General features: G+C 52.3%; 1 protein-coding gene and 2 non-coding genes across 3 annotated transcripts in view; all 3 read left to right on the top strand.

Annotated features, from left to right (window-relative positions):
* LOC141978795 (uncharacterized) overlaps window positions 1-15,208 on the top strand; it is a 203,698-nt gene that overhangs the window by 94,860 nt on the left and 93,630 nt on the right. The window lies entirely within an intron of this gene.
* Window positions 13,290-13,361, top strand: TRNAC-GCA (transfer RNA cysteine (anticodon GCA)). The gene has a single exon. It is a non-coding gene; the product is annotated as a tRNA-Cys (tRNA).
* TRNAA-UGC (transfer RNA alanine (anticodon UGC)) lies at window positions 14,959-15,030 on the top strand. The gene has a single exon. It is a non-coding gene; the product is annotated as a tRNA-Ala (tRNA).

Here is a 15,208-nt window from a genome sequence, read left to right as displayed (position 1 = left end):
CATTATCACACGTGGCTGTAAAATCCAGGGAGATCCCCCCCCCTTCCCCTCAACTGATCCGCTCTCTCGTCTCTCCTGATTCCCCCCCACCCCCGGTCTCTCCCTCCTTCTCAAATGTCCATTTAAAATCTCCTCCCATGGGGGGATTTCCCCCCCCCCCGCAGTTTTATCCGCAGCGATTTGTCCCGGTGTCGGTGGGAAATTGTTGCCCGGAGCCATCCCCCAACCTGGGTGCCCCCGGCGTGGGGGTGGGAGGAGACGCCGGGTCTCTGCTCGGGAAGGGAGAAGCAAGTGTCCCCCATGGGGACTGCCCGGACCCCGGTTTCCCAATCCCAGCTGCTGTCCCCTACCTACCAACACAGTTGCCCCCAGCCCTCAGTTGCCCCCCACCTGCTCATCCCCCACTGCAACCCCTTTCCCTCATCCAGGGAGCCTTCCCCCTCCTTTGCCCTCTTCAATCAGCTCCTCAGAGGGCTCCCTGCTGCCCATCTGAACGGGGGCAGTTGGGGGGGGCATCACTTTCTGTTTCTGTGTTGGACAGTCACATAAAATCCAGCCCAACCGTCCCCCTTTTCCACCAGTTAGTTAATAGCAATATAAAATCCCCTCCGGTCTTGGTGTTTTTCTCTGGTGTTATCCATTTCCTAGTTTGTGACAATTTTTCCCGGCAGATCTCAAAGGTTGATAGAAAATATCCGAAACGTTTGCCCCACTTTTCCTCTAGTTGTCTATTTCTAATTGAATATGCCCTGAGATTTTCTTACTATTTGATCATTCGAGAGACAGGGAAAATCTCACATTTACACCTTTTCTCAGATTCTTGAACATGGATCTAAAACGTTTGCCAATGTTGCCCATTTCCGCTGTGTTGATTTACCAAATATTGATGGGAAATACACTCAGCTTTTACCTGATATCGACAACTGATAGAAAATCCCTCCGATTTCCACCCTTTCTCTTTCATTTCTGAACACTGATCTCAAAATTCAGGTTTTGCCTCTATGTCGTTATCAAATGTCAATTAAAAATCCTCTCGGGTTTGGGGCTCTTCCCCATGTCTCTAAATCCCAGCAACTTCTCCTTCCTTGGGGGGAACCTGTCGCCCTGAGTCCTTCTCCATCCTGGAGGTTGCAGGGGGATAAATTGCCCAGTGATCATCTTTCCCTTCTCCTTTGAGAATCATTTGTTCCCCCCTTTATCTCTGTTAAAAACCTTTACTGATGAAAGAGATCAGCCATGTATTCAATACCCATTAAAGCCAGAGGCCTCCCCCTGTTTGGGGGATCGGTGGTTCCCAGCTGGTAACAGGAGAGTTGGCTGGACCCTTTTCTTTTCCCCAGTGGGCATGGGATGGGGAGGTCCCTCTGAGTGCAGCGTGGGTCCAGAAGTATCCCAAACCCCATGACAAAGGGTCTCTGTGAGGGGTTGCTTCCCGCAGTGCTAAGATGCAGCCACCTCTGGGGTGGATCCATGGTGGCCATTATTTGCTGATGACAGGGCATGGAAATTTCTTACCTATTTTGGCCCCTCCAGGCCGTCCATTCTCCTGTTAAATAAGCATCCCCCCGGGCTCTGCTTGTGTGACTGGCCGTCAAGGGGTGGTGATAACTTTCTATCCACTTATTAGACACTGTGAGGGAACACTGTTGCTGGGGGTGGGGGATGTCTGTGTGGGGAGATTGCAGCGGGAGCTGAAGGGGCATTGTGGTAGGGGGAGGCCTCTGGGTGGCTGGGCAGGGGGGACCCTAGTCAGGTTGGTGGGTTCTGGAGGGTGTGGGGTTTCAGGGGGTGGTTGTGATGTGCCCAGCCCTGAGGCTATGGGTCCTGGGGGTGAGTATTGCGGTGGGCCTGTTGGCTGCAGACCAGTGGGGGTGGGGGTCTCTTGGGGAGGTGGGGCAGGGGATTAGATGGTACCTGGTGCTGTGCCAGGGGCTCTGTGTGGGATTGCCCAGCTGGCTCCTGGGATCATTGCCATGCCCGGTGCACAGAGCTGTGCGGGGGGGATCCCCGGCGCGAGGTCAAGGGATGCCAGGCAAGCAGTGTGAGGGGTCCTGCTGTAAAGCATCAGGTGGTCCAGCCGGGGGTGGGGGGGTCCCAGGCAAATGGCCTTGCAGATCCTGCTGGAGGGCAGGCAGGGGTCCGAGGCAGGCAGTGGGGGACTGAATTCCCAGAGGGGGGCCCCCTTGGGGTGGTTCCTGGCTGCTGGGGGCTCTTGGTGGGGGGAATTTTGGGATTCCCAACCTGGCAGTAACAGTCTGGTGGGGGGTTCTGTTGGCCAGTGGGGCTCTGAGGGGTATCTGGGGTCCCTGGCCAGGGACTCTGGGGGCTGGGTCCCAGGGAATATCTGGTGGGACCCTGGCTGGGGGGGTCTGGGCTCTGGCTACTGGGGGCCCTGGATGGAGGCTCTGGGGGCTGCTACTAACCATGCCACTTATCTCTGATCACCTTGTGCCAGAACCCTGGCTCCAAGCACTGCCCGGCGGCATTCCCCGGCCACGCCCAGTCACCGTGATAACTTTCTATCCACTTCTCAAACACTGTGAGGTGAAATCACAGGTTTTGATTTTCTCCCCCCTTGAAAACTGCAGGAAATTCTGGTTCCATTGGGAAAATTCATGACGCCCAGTCCTTGTCCTAGATCTGGGGGGGTGAGGGAGGTGGGAAGGGGGTTAGCACTGCCACACAATGGTCTCTTCCACAGCGTTCTGGACTCATTCTTTCTGAAATCTGGTTTCATTGAGACCATCGTGACTCCAGTCACTGCATGGAAAGACAAGGAGGGACTCCAGAAGAACAGTTGGGCAAATGAGATTAGCAATTCTCCCTGTGAGGAGCGGCTCTCATTAGCTGCTCTCCCCAGAGAGCTAAGGGAGGGAAGGCTGCTCAAAGGCTCTGTCCCTCTCTGCTCAGGATATTGGGGTTCAGCTTCCTGGTCAGACCCTGCAGCCTCCATTGAGATCTGGGAGAGCAGGCTGAGCAGCTGCTGCTCCCCCACCAGGGCTTCTGTGCTGGGAAGTGACCTTAATTAAAGCTTCTTCTCTGCTGAGCCCAGGTGAGGACTTTCTCCAGCTGGTTCTGGCCCCCTGGGGCAGCCCTGGGCCTTGCTAATACTAAATTCTCAGCCAGAGATTCCAGGTAACTGAAAGAAATGAAGGGAAAATGCTGGGGTCTGGCCTTAAAATGACTCTACACAAACAGCCCCTCCTCCCCCAGTCATTTCTCGTCCCATTAGCAATTGCAGGATCAAATCCAGCCATGGGGGAGCAACCAACCCAGGAATGGGATTTTCCTACCAGATGGGCAGGGAGAGGGGACAGGGCAAAGGAGATAGGAGACAGAGACTGAAAGGGGCCGTGGGAGAGAAGAGTTTCAAGAGAGATTTCCAGATCGCTAATCTGCCCAGACAGAGGTAACGCTGCACCCTAGTTAATATCACTTTCATGTGGAACAAGACGAGGATCAGAGAGAGGAAAAGCCAGTTCCTGACCCCACATCCCTCCTGCTGGGGTGTGGCTGCCCTGGGGTCAGTGTCCGAGGGAATCCTCGAAAGGGACTCTTTTGGTTCTGCTCTTTTACAGCATTGTGTTCAGAGACTTTGTTGAGGAGTGGTGGGGAGGGAGAAGGGAGGCTTAGAAATGTGTCTGTGGGCTTAGCCTGGCAGGAGGGGCCAGGTCTCTGCTGTAATGAAGAGAATATCAAGCATTTTCCCAGCACGGCAGACTGTAGGATGTCTGTCTGTGGGGAAAGGGTCTGGGGGAAGCGTAATGTGAAATGAACTGAATCCTGGTCTGAAACCTCCACAACGGCCCTTCTCGCCCTGCCAGGCTGCAGAACGACGTCCATGTTTCGCTCCAGTTCATCCCGTCCTCCCATGGGACAGGGGAGAGAAATGGCTGCAGAGGATCCAGGTCATGTAGAGATTATCGGGGGGTTGCTGGTGTGGTCCTGCAGGAGGAGAGGGACAGCAAATACGCCGGAGAGGGGAAGGTTTGCACTGTCTGGTTTGGAGGTTGGAGCGGGGCAGGAAATGCACAGGGTGGAGAAAGGGAGGAGGCCAGGGGGTGGCAGACCTGCTGGGAGTTGTTTAATAAGTGGCCTAGATTCGAGGAACAGAGCCATGAGGTTCGGAGGTGGAAATGCTCTAATTTGTGGAACAGAAAATAACCCACCAACATGGGGCTAGGAAAACTGACCAGACTCCCAGTGCTGGAGCCTGACCCGACTAACCAGTGAGATATGAAGGGGGTACCCACCCATCAGGCTTAGGGGAGATTCCCCTCCCTTCAGATCCAGCTCCTCACAAGGAGGAGGGTGTTGGGCTTCCTACAAGAGATCTCTCCCTAGACCCTGCTCGTGGCTCCATCTCCTGTATCAGGCTGTGGCCAGCAGGTGTGTGATGGATCTGCTGGGAGAGAGGAGGGGCTCTCTCTTCGTCCCTCACCCTGGTGTTTCCTGGATGCTCTGAGCGGGGTGGGGGTGGGACTTTGTTGACTGCGATCCACCCAGAGTTTCCGTTTGATTGGCTCCTCTCCCCCACGAATAGTGGGGCTGTGAGTGGGGCAGCAGGTCCTAAGTGAAGGGGCCGGTGACCTTCGAGGAGTTGGCTGTGTATTTCACCAGGGAAGAGGGGGCTCTGGTGGACCCCGCTCAGAGAGCCCTCTACAGAGACGTCATGCAGGAGACCTATGAGACTGTGACCTCGCTGGGTAAGGGTTCCCGTCCCCTCGGTTCTTGGAGGGGGAAATGAAGAGATGAGGTTCACCCCACCCCTGCAATGCCACCTCTGCTCTGCCCTGTTCCAGCATCACCCCAGCGTGCCAGTGACACACACACGACCAGAGACCCTCCCCGGCTGCAGAACACTGTGGGAAGAGAGCACAGGGGCAGTACCGCACAGGGTCCAATATCTCCTGTTTGCACAAGTAAAACTGGGGGGGTTAGGTCCAGCATAACGAACAGAAGCTTCCTACCCCTGGCCTTCTCTCAAACCCTGAGCCTTCTCCACCCAAACGAGGATGTGCTTGGGGTGTAAGAAGCAGGCTGCTGAAGTCAGGGCTGCTGGTCCAGGGTTACTGATCACACAGACACTCGGGGCGTCCTTGAATGCTGGCTGGGGGAATCCAGACAAGGGAGCTCCAGCAGCAGAACATTGAATCTCACCCAGGATTACAGATGACACAACTCCTCACTGGTCTGGATTGCACCCCAGCATGGGAAAATGGCCCAGGTTGGTAGTGGAACTTCCTGAAACGTGGAGGGTGTTGCTCCCCCATTCCCATGTATAATAGCCACAATCTCTCTCTTCTGCAGACTCCTTGGATTTTGGGCTCCATCATTCCTGAAGTCACATGACCTGATTCTTATGTTTCACATTCTGCTTTTCCAGACTAATTAGAGTCTGTTGCTCCTGAATTGTAGCTTCTAATTTCCCAGTGTTCTCCACACCCAGGGACTTTCATACTCTTTCCCATTACGGTGGACTCACTAGATTCCCTAGTACATAAGAACGTCCACACTGGGTCAGACCAAAGGTCCATCTAGCCCAGTATCCCGTCTTCCAACAGTAACCAATGCCAATTCCCCAGAGGGAATGAACAGAACAGATAATCATAGAATCATAGAAGATCAGCGTTGGAAGGGACCTCAGGAGGTCATCTAGTCCAACCCTCTGCTCAAAGCAGGACCAATCCCCAACTAAATCATCCCAGCCAGGGCTATGTCAAGCCTGACCTTAAAAACCTCAAAGAAAGGAGATTCCACCACCTCCCTAGGTAACCCATTCCAGTGTTTCGCCACCCTCCTAGTGAAAAAGTTTTTCCTAATATCCAACCTAAACCTCCCCCACTTCAACTTGAGACCATTACTCCTCGTTCTGTCATCCGCCACCACTGAGAACAGTCTAGATCCATCCTCTCTGAAACCCCCTTTCAGGTAGTTGAAAGCAGCTATCAAATCCCCCCTCATTCTTCTCTTCCGTAGACTAAATAATCCCAGTTAGAATCATAGAATCATAGAATATCAGGGTTGGAAGGGACCTCAGGAAGTCATCTAGTCCAACCCCCTGCTCAAAGCAGGACCAATCCCCAATCAAATCATCCCAGCCAGGGCTTTGTCAAGCCTGACCTTAAAAACTTCCAAGGAAGGAGATTCTACCACCTCCCTAGGTAACGCATTCCAGTGTTTCACCACCCTCCTAGTGAAAAAGTTTTTCCTAATATCCAACCTAAACCTCTCCCACTGCAACTTGAGACCATTACTCCTTGTCCTGTCCTCTTCTACCACTGAGAATAGTCTAGAACCATCCTCTCTGGAACCACCTCTCAGGTAGTTGAAAGCAGCTATCAAATCCCTCCTCATTCTTCTCTTCCGTAGACTAAACATTCCCAGTTCCCTCAGCCTCTCCTCATTCAGCTCCTTTTAGCCGAGCCTGATGGGCTCGGATTGGCTGCTTTCATGAGGCCTCTCTAGACAGACCCAGATTGGGGGCTCTTTTCCTGGGGCAGGGTGTAGTAGGACCACAGGGCCTGTTGTAAAGAGCCTTAAAGCCCAGGTACAGCCCATCACAGGCACAGAGAGGTTGTTTTTCTTAGAACCAGATAAGCCCCGAAGATAGTTGCTTAGCATAAGTGGGAAATATGATGCAGATGTTGGAGGAAGACTGTGGAAAGGGAGGATGCTCCAGCAGGTATCCCCACACTAGCCTAGGACTTAGGAGACCCAGGTTCCATTTCCTGCTCCCTCAGCCTCTCCTCATAAGTCATGTGCTCCAGTCCCCTAATCATTTTTGTTGCAATCTGCCTGACGCTTTCCAATTTTTCCACATCCTTCTTGTAGTGTGGAGCCCAAAACTGGACACAGTACTCCAGATGAGGCCTCACCAGTGTCAAATAGAGGGGAACGATCACGTCCCTCAATCTGCTGGCAATGCCCCTACATATACATCCCAAAATGCCATTGGCCTTCTTGGCAACAAGGGCACACTGTTGACTCATATCGAGGTTCTCATCCACTGTAACCCCTAGGCGCTTTTCTGCAGAACTGCTGCAGAGCCATTCGGTCTCTAGTCTGTAGCGGTGCCTGGGATTCTTCCGTCCTAAGTGCAGGACTCTGCACTTGTCCTTGTTGAACCTCCTCAGATTTCTTTTGGCCCAATCCTCTCATTTGTCTAGGGCCCTCTGTATCCTCTCCCTACCCTCCAGCCTATCTACCTCTCCTCCCAGTTTAGTGTCATCTGCAAACTTGCTGAGGCTGCAATCCACACCATCCTCCAGATCATTAATGAAGATATTGAACAAAACCGGCCCTAGGACTGACCCTTGGGGCACTCCTCTTGATATTGGCTGCCAACTAGACATGGAGCCATTGATCACTACTCGTTGAGCCCGACAATCTAGCCAGCTTTCTATCCACCTTATCATCCATTCATCCAGCTCATACTTCTTTAACTTGCTGGCAAGAATACTGTGGGAGACCATGTCAAAAGCTTTGCTAAAGTCAAGGAACAACACATCCACTGCTTTCCCCTCATCCACAGAGCCAGTTATCTCGTCATAGAAGGCAATTAGATTAGTCAGGCATGACTTGCCCTTGGTGAATCCATGCTGACTGTTCCTGATCACTTTCCTCTCCTCTAAGTGCTTCGGAATTGATTCCTTGAGGACCTGCTCCATGAAAATCCTGTGAGGTTCAGCACAGACCAGAGAGAGAGCAGGGAAATCAGCCAGGGGATAAAGTGGGTAAATTAATTTCCTGTCGGGGAACTCAGAAGGACCTCAAGGAAAGCACAAGACAGCAGGAAATCCTCAGGGGAAAGACAAAAAATACATGCACTGAGTGTGGGAAAAACGTATATGACCAGTCAGCCTTTATAAAGCATCAGAGAATCCATGCTTTGTACCAGCCCACGAGGCATTGCAAGCCCTTCTCACAGCACCCTGCGGCCAGTTGCACAGTGGGATAGCGACCCACAATGCACTGCTCTCTGGGGCGATCCAAGAGCTGCTAGCCTGGATGCGCTCCGGTGACACAAGCAGCCTAGTGTGGACATGCAACAGCGGCTTAATTAAAACGCTTTAACTAAAGCAGCATAACTCTGTCGTGTAGACGTAGCCTGGCTCCCACTGGGGCCAAGGATGCTCAGGCACTGAAACTAAAGAGCCACAACTTCCTCCGTAGTTGGCAGGATTCAAACCTGCACAGGGAGAGCCCGCCGCCCCCCAAGGGATTTCGAGTCCACCACCTTAAGCACTCAGCCACAACTACTTGCTTTATACAGCGCTCTCACGACACTCTAGTTCTGTTCTCACTGAGTGATCGTTTCCAATTGTTTCCTCAGACCAGCGTCCACAACACACTCACTGCTGGGCGGTTGTGTAAGTGTGCCCAGGGCTGAACAAGAATTCCTGCTGGTTTCCCTTCTGGCTGGAGCATGAGGAGAGTGGGTCTGTGGCCAATGACGTTGCTGTAGATTGTTGTAAAATTCCTGCCTCGATAATTCAGACAGTCCCTTTCCCGTCATATCCCCAGTACATCAGTGACTGTAATAGCAGGGGGCAGGTTTTCTGTGGGGCACAGAGCTTTGCCAGGGGGGTTGGTGTCTCCTTCCTTTCCTCACCCTGGAGCAAACTCAGCTTTTCATTCCATCTTTAATGTGTCATGGAATAACAACAGCGGCATGAAGGAAGAGGTGGGCAGGGTGGGTCTCAGGGGAGGGGCAGAGAGGTTCGAGCAGCAGAAAGGGCAGGGGCCTCAGGGGAGGGGCACAGAGGTGCGAGTGGTGGGCAGGGCAGGGGAGGTCGGGGAGGGGACAGAGAGGCATGGGTGGCAGGCTGGGTGGGTCTCATGGGTGGGGCTGAGAGGTGGGAGTGGCGGCCGTGGTGGGTCTCAGGGGAGGGGTCAGAGAGGTGTGGGTGGCGGGCAGACCTTGGGGTGGGGGGGGAGAGGAATGAGCGGCAGACAAGGAGGCCTCGGGGAGAGAGGAGCGAGTGAAAGGTGGACCAGCAGGCCTCAGCTGAAGAGGCAGAGTGGGGTGGGAAGAAGTCCTCCTGTTAAGCCAGTGCTATCTACACCGGGATTAGGTTGATATAACTGCATTGCTCAGGGAAGATAAATGTTTTACACCCCAAAGTAATGTCTTTACACTGACTTAATTTTGTAGGATAGACCTGTCCAAAGAATCACACACACACCTTGGGAGTAAAACTTCACCTGCTTCTCTGCTTTACAGAATCGAAACACAAGAAAGGCTTGTCAGGGCCCAGTGCGGGTTGGCAGGGAGTCGGGTGTGGGCAGACACCATGTGTTAGCCAGAGGCAGGCACCATGGATGAGCTGGTTTAAAGCACCTGTCTCGTAAACAGGAGATCCTGGGTTCAACTCCCAGTAGTGGCTTTTGAGGCACCTGGTACTGGCTGCTGTCAGAAGACAAATAACAGAGTTAGACGGACCTTTGGTCTAGCCCAGTGTAGCCGTTCTTCTTGTTTAAATTACACTCACAGGCACTGATAATAGAGTGACTGAAAGTTTGGGTGTGAAGGGCTGATAGGTCAGTGGTGCAGTCCCCTCGCAGATGACCCCCTCCCTCCGGGACAGGGGCAGGTCCGAGCTCTCCCACCAAGCGGCTCATTGGGGCTGCCAGAATCTGTGGGCGGCTCATTCAGTTTACGCCGAGGGTGGAGTCCTGCTTTGTGCACCGTGTCTGAGAATGAAAATCCTAAACCTCCCTTTGAAATAACGAATGCAGCGGGACCTGTTTTTGTCCCTGCCCCAAAGCAGACAGAGAAATGGAGACATGTCATTGAGTCCAGGGGAATACTTCACTGCGGTTTTACCTTTTTCACTTGCCAAACTCCCGCCCAACCTTCTGGGCTCCTAGAGCAGGGTCCTGAGCCTGAGCCGAGACACGTACACTGCAACTTTACAGCCCAAGCCGCTGTCCTGGATTAAGGTGACACGGGCCAGCCGTGGGTGATTCATTGCACTGTAGACGTATCCTAACGTTATGTCTGCACAGCGATTAAAACACCCAGGGCACCTGTCTCAGAGCCCGGGGCAGCTGACTCAGGCTTCTGGGGCTGGGGCTGCAGGGCTATAAAATGGCAGTGGAGACAGATGGGCTTGAGCCCAACCTCTGAGGCCCCACGAGTGGGGAGGGTTTCCGAACCCAGACTTCAGCATGAACACCGATATCTGCACCCCACTTTTCAGCCCCACGGCTTGAGCTCCAGGAGCCCACGTCAGGTGACCCAGGCCAGCCCTGCTGCCATCTTTGTCCCGGGAGAGAGGGACTCTACGGGGACGTCTCCATTGCAGTGTCAGCCCAGGGGTGGCAGGCTGTGCTCAAAGCAGCACCCTGGAAGCCCCATAGTCACCACTCTCATAGAATTAAGGTAGGATTTGTACAGAGTCGGCCTGGCGAGCTATCATTGTAAAAGTCGTGATCTGTTGAAGGCTAATACCTGGGTGGATGGTGTGTGCTAGCCGTGTCTGGGAAGTGGTGGAGTTTTGCTCTGGGTGCGTCACTGAAATATGTGATGAGGCTGGGAAATGGCCACCCCCAGCCTTTCCGGTGTGACGCTGGAGGAGCCAGACTCGCTCCTGGCCCAGTAAAGGTATCCACGCTCCCAAGGACTCTCCCAGGAACCGTGTACAATGCGGACTCCTCCGAGACAGCCCGGAGACAATGGACACTGCTTGACTCACAACGTAGCAGAGGAACTTCCTAGCAAGTTGGAAGAGGGGAAGAGACGTCATGACTTGGCCTCTCTCCCCGGCAATTCAACACCTGGCAACACATCTGGAGGACAAAGACTGAACTGAAATAATTCAGAGATCAGAAGAGAATAATAATAATCCATCCAAATCAAAGTCCCCAAACAGACAAGTATTGGTTACTCAACAGAAAATTTTTCATGTGGGGGATTTTGTTTTCCCAGTCAGACCTTGCCAAGGGAAGCAGAGAGAAAATCTTTGAGTTGCCTCCTTCAGAACAGCTTGGCCTAGACACTCTAGCTGTGGGTCACTGTCGTGGCCTTGCTGAGAACAGGGGCACTTTAATTATTTGGGCAGGTCCCAGGGTGTTTGGGGGAGATTATGAGGCTGTTAGCTTTTGAGATAAAAATTAAGAAACAAAGAACTCTTTGAGAAATCTGGGATTTCGACATGTTTTTTTGAAAGCAAGGGAGGGCTGAGTTCCTGAGAAGGTTTTTGTTTGCAGGAAGCAATGTGGCTTGTACCAAAGGGGAGATGGTTGTTTGTGAAGGAGGGGAGAAGAGAAAATGCACACGATGAGGACCGGATTCAAACCCATGCATGCAAAGCACAATGATTAGCAGCCCACCACTTTAACCACTTGGCCACCTCATCTGAGCTGCCGAAGAAGGGACAGGAGGAGAAATCTAAGGCCAGCAGAGGTAGGGACAATAAGGAGTTTTTAAATACCAAGTGTAAGGAGGGTCTGAATGACCTCCCCCCTCACATCTAGTGATGAGCTGGGGCAAAGACTTCAGGAACAGGCCGTGTTTACATAGACAGGCCTCCTCTGCCTAGCTATGCAGCAAGTATCCTTTGTACAAAACAAACAAACAAAATATAAAGGTAATTCTTCCGTTTTCCTGCACTCAGCCAAAAAAATTGTGAAAAGAAAGGGGCATTTTTAAGCAATCATCTGTCCCCACCCAGGGGCTGGGGAATGTTTATTTTGTTTTTCAGACACTTTAGGGGCAAGCTGGGGCCAGTGGAAGAAAACCCAGAACGCCCTGGGTCCCCTGTCGCAACAACACATTGTGTTCTGTGTTTGTCTTCTTGTTCCTGTTATTTTGGTGGATATTGTAAATTCTTCAGGCGTGACACCCCCTTTTAATTGGGCATGTCATGCTGCCCCTTTCGGGACCAAGGGAAAATGTACCCTAATTCAACCTCTTCCACCCTCTACTCCGCCCCCTCCCTCCAAATTGTCTGTGACACCCCCATCCCCACGGTGCTCTACCCCCATCCAGAGACCTGTGGTTCTTAATGCAACTGGATAACAAATGACTATCGCTCTGTTCCCCACTGACTGGTCTCTCAGTACAAGATTTCCTAACTGTTCTCAGTTCACGAAAGTACGTGAAAGAATGTTGCCATGGGTAATTTCAAACTCATTTGGATTGAATAGGTGGAAATTAAAGAAGAACGTCCTTAAATGGTGAGCCCTCACAAATTACCTCTGGTAAAGCTGAAACTCATTGCAGGAAGCTGACTCAGTGTCTTGAATCCAACGCTTGGAACGTGCCCTGGGGCTACTGGACAGAGGGGGATTACGACAGGGATTTGCACTTAGCTCAACTGATGGTTGGTTGGAAAATGTTATTCTAACCCTCGATCAGGGATGGAAGGGACCTCAGGAGGTGTCTAGTCCAACCCCCTGCTCAAAGCAGGACCAATCCCCAACTAAATCATCCCAGCCAGGGCTTTGTCAAGCCAGGCCTTAAAAACCTCAAAGGAAGGAGATTCCTCACCTCCCTAGGTAACCCATTCCAGTGTTTCACCACCCTCCTAGGGAAATAGTGTTTCCTAATATCCAACCTAAACCTCCCCCACTGCAACTTGAGACCATCACTCCTTGTTCTGTCATCTGCTACCACTGAGAACAGTCTAGATCCATCCTCTTTGGAACCCCCTTTCAGGAAGTTGAAAGCAGCTATCAAATCCCCCCTCATTCTTCTCTTCCGCAGACTAAATAATCCCAGTTCCCTCAGCCTCTCCTCGTAAGTCATGGGCCCCAGCCCCGTAATCATTTTTGTTGCCTTCCCCTGGACTCTCTCCAGTTTGCTTCTGTAGTGGGAGGGGGCCCTGAAAACTGGGCGCAATGCTCCAGATGTGGCCTCACCAGTGCCGAATAGAGGGGAATAATCACTGCCCTCGATCTGCTGGCAACGCTCCTCCTAATGCAGCCCGATATGACCAGTTACCCATATTGAATGCAGGCTCAGCAACGTTTGATCAATTGGTTGCTGTCCATTCAGTCGGTTATTTCCTACTTATTCATAACTAATGAAGATGCTCTAAGGGGATGGGAGAGAGCTGTCCCGTCCGTGTAGTTAATCCACCTCCCCGAGAGAGGGTAGGTATGTCAGTGGGAGAAGCTGTGTCGGTGGGTGGGCAAGCTGTGGGGTCTACATGTATAGATAAAGTTTAATCAGACCCCATTTTTAAAACCACCCATGGTCTGGGAATGGAAAAGGAGCTCTCTGAGGCAGGGCCTGTCCTTCAAGGTCCTTAAGATCACTAACTCCCCTATACAATTGCTATGGGGGGGTAGCTCAGTGGTTGAGTATTTGACTGCAGCTCAAGTGGTCCTTGGTTCAAATCCAAGTGCCCCCTTACAAACCTGTTCCCTTAACAAAAATAAGGGCCTATCCATCCCCATTATGTTTGGGAGTTCCACTGAACAGGGATGAATGGAAACACTCAGTGTTTTCCTGTGCAAATGCATAAAACCCAAGCAAAGAGGTCCCTCAGCTGAAATCAGTTCCACTCCTCTGAGTGTCTAGTTTATGTTTTCGTCAATGAAACAAAGATACATGAAGGCACATTTGCAGGTCTTTGGTCTCCATTGTGTGGAAGAACAAGAACCCCATCCCCTTGGGAGGAATGGACTAGTTTGTGTTACATTCGGTAAGTAAGTTGCCATTGGGACTGAGAACTCTACTGGAGGTGGACAGGAGTCTGCTCCAAAAATAAAATAACCACGATTTACCAAACTACCTGTTACACATTCGATCCTCTCTTTGTGCACACAATATACATTGGGGCTCGAATAAATGGCCACCTTCCTTTAACACAGATCGTTGTTCCTTGTGACTGTCAGATGCCTTCCAATGGCAGCTGTTGAAAGGGAACGTGCTTCGAGCTCATGATCACCCGCAGCGTCTCTGTAAGGTTCCCAACCACAGAGCTGGTTGTGGCTGCCTCTAAGTAACCGCAGAGTCAGTGTAGGACCAGATCGTTACTTGCACAGCATCACTTTCTGGTCTCACTGATCGCTTGGGTAGAAACAGCCATTTCCTGCCTCTCTGTCACACAGAAGGACAATTTTCTTTGCACAGACACAGGAACATCAAGATCTTTCTCTGTCCCTTGTGCAAAGCAGGATGTCAAATTCCAAGGAACCCTCCTCGTTTCGATGGAAACAATGGAGAAGCAGGGGGCCCTGGGCACCTCCAGCCCTGGCCGGGAGATGTTCCCTCCCCGCTTTCTTTATGCTGCTGTTGTTATTTCATGGAAAGTCTGGGATGGGAAAAAGCTGAGTTCACTCCAGGTGGAGGGAAAAAAGGACGCTGAGAATCTCAGGGCCTCAGGGAAAACCCAACCCCTGCTACCGGGATCAGTGAGGTGCTGGGGATTTGAGCAGGAAAGGGACTGTGTGAATTGTCCAGGTGGGGAATGAATAACCAGCGACAACTCGATCCACCTCATTAACCACCGACACAGGCTAATCGTGCTGCAGAGAGAAGGGAAACTGGGAGCGATTCTTTCCTGTCAGCCATGGAAACAGTGACCCGAGTGCACTGCAGTGAATGTGCTGGGGAAAGCTGGACTTTACAGGCAGGTGGAAATAGCAGATCTGAGAAACACCTGGAGCCCCCCCCCACACTTCTTCCACCAAGGTAAGGTGTTGAGCGACTCACAGCGCCCCCCAGCGCCGTTCCCTTTCAGCAGGGGGTGGCAGCTCCAGCCAGTCAATGCAGGGGAAAGGGCCGAGTGTATCTCTGCACCCTGAGTCCAGCGCAGGCCCTCTCTCTCCCCCATATACAGAAACTGGCCCTGCTGCAAAGTGACCCCTAAGAACTAGCAACCTCCGGGACAGAGGGTTTGGCCCTCAGAGCAGGGAATGTGTCCCCCATGCTGCCGTTAGGCCCCTGGAGGCTCTGGAAACAGGAGGGCTCTGAGTGTAACCCACCCCAAACACCCCCCATCTGGGGATGTAGCTCAGTGGTAGAGTGCATGCTTTGCATGTATGAGGCCCTGGGTTCGATCCCCAGCATCTCCAGGTTCTCTTTTCACCCTGCTGCCTTGCTCAGGCCCAGCAGGGATGTGGCCCAGCAGTCTCCCTGCAGGAGTTTCAGTCCTGCTCAGTACGGGGCAGGTGCCCATTGCACAGAAGGTCTGTGGGGGTTTCTGCTCCTAAGTAACCTTGGTACTTTAAAAAAAAAAAGGAGGACTTGTGG

This window comes from Natator depressus, chromosome 28 (genome assembly GCF_965152275.1).
Source record: "Natator depressus isolate rNatDep1 chromosome 28, rNatDep2.hap1, whole genome shotgun sequence".
NCBI classification, from domain to species: Eukaryota; Metazoa; Chordata; order Testudines; family Cheloniidae; genus Natator; species Natator depressus.
The sequence above is the reverse complement of the archived record's forward strand: the minus strand, read 5'-3'. Positions and strand labels throughout refer to the sequence as shown.